Raw genomic sequence first — 1,812 nt, 5'->3', positions numbered from 1 at the left:
CCCCCCCCCCCCCCCCCCCGTTTTTTCCTTCAACGGAATCAGAAGGCTTGTCAGTCACCCACGTGTTTTAGAGTAAGTACTTTTTAAATGGTGCGTTTGTGCTTCTGGACTTTTTTGAAGCGTCACTTCAGTTTACCTCAGATCAATCCATCATCCATACATTTGAATTCAAGTTGTTTTGTGTCAAACTTACAGTTGTCAATTGATCTTCAAGCTGCAGAAGACCTAGAAATAGGTCATTTGTCTGCAGCCCCGGCATGTGCACACGGACATTTGCCATCACTGCAAGCAAAAGTCTGGAGACATTGACCAACAACAGCCGCTGTCAGGGAGAGCACAGTGGTGTGGATGAAGTCCCTGACACACATTTGGCTGTTTAGTAAAGCTCNTCTGCAGCCCCGGCATGTGCACACGGACATTTGCCATCACTGCAAGCAAAAGTCTGGAGACATTGACCAACAACAGCCGCTGTCAGGGAGAGCAACAGTGGTGTGGATGAAGACCCTGACACACATTTGGCTGTTTAGTAAAGCTTGGGAAAAACTTTGGGCAGTGTGTACTGTGCTTTATTGCTATATATACTATCTATTATACTATCTATAAAAGTAGGCGTTAAGGATAAGTAATTTCAAATTTATTCTATAGTATCAGGATTTAATAAGTTTCCTTTCACTGAATTTATTTTGTTGCTATTGATTATGTTAATTGGACACTTTAGCTTTTTTTTGGCATTTTTCTCACAAAAATGCCTTTATTCATTAGAAAGGAAAGAGCAAAGGAAATCTCTAAGGGAGTTAGGAAGGGAGCAAAATAAAGCATAAGGGACATAAATAAATCAGAACATCAGCAAAGCCAGTGGTCGACCTTTTTGAAACAACTTGGCAAAGGTGATTAACTTTTGACCCAAATTTTCAGTGTTCATTAAATCAAGGAAGAAGAAGATTTGAGCTCCCATTGTTAGGCAACCCTGGAGAGAACTCGTGAAGGTCATCACACTAGGATATTGAAATGGAGAAAGTTTACATACATTTCTGAGGGTCAATCTAGTTTGAGCAATGAGGTATTTGTATTAGGTGCTGGAAAAGGAGTTTGATTCAATCATGAGAAGTGGCACAATGTACTTGAGGTGCACAGAATAAAGAGGGGCACATCTATATTGTGCAGTCTGGATTTGTGTTTAAGTTTGCAGGTACCTCTTGGGCTCCTGGATTGATCTGGTTGTCATCCACCACAGACATCGAACAGCAGATGCAGTTACAAGATTGACAACAGAGAACACTCTGGAGAGACCTGGGCAGAAAGGAAGAATCACCTGTCAAGATGAACACCTGGGTGGGAACCGTTCATCGAAAGAATGAACATCTAGTGGGATTGAAAGTTCTTTGTTGTTTCAGATTGTAGAATGTGATCCATTGAATTGGTCTGTGGAAATTGCATTGTTTTTCTTTATGTAATCATTTTAAGTAATAGGGGATATATATAATAAGTATTTTAAGGTGGGAGGGACTATTAAGTAATCTTAAGTGGGTGGGGTTAGTTTAAAAGTTAGCATGATATTATGTATTAGGTAACTATAAGTGGACATGTGTACTTACTTGTGATCCTTTACCCTATGATTGCTACCCTTAAAGATTTCAAATAAACTCAGAGGGAACTGCATAGAGATCAACCTATTTAGGGCAGTTTGGACATGGACAAAACTCTAGTGGGAAAAAGTTGAAGGGTGATTGGATAAATCATTTAGAAGAGGCTTTTTGCCCTGGGTATTAACTCCAGGGTCCAGATTGTGAGCAAAGCCTTTGGAGAGTTACA

This window comes from Crocuta crocuta, unplaced genomic scaffold (assembly GCF_008692635.1).
Source record: "Crocuta crocuta isolate KB4526 unplaced genomic scaffold, BGI_CrCroc_1.0 scaffold14, whole genome shotgun sequence".
Taxonomy (NCBI): Eukaryota; Metazoa; Chordata; class Mammalia; order Carnivora; family Hyaenidae; genus Crocuta; species Crocuta crocuta.
This window is presented reverse-complemented; position numbering follows the sequence as displayed.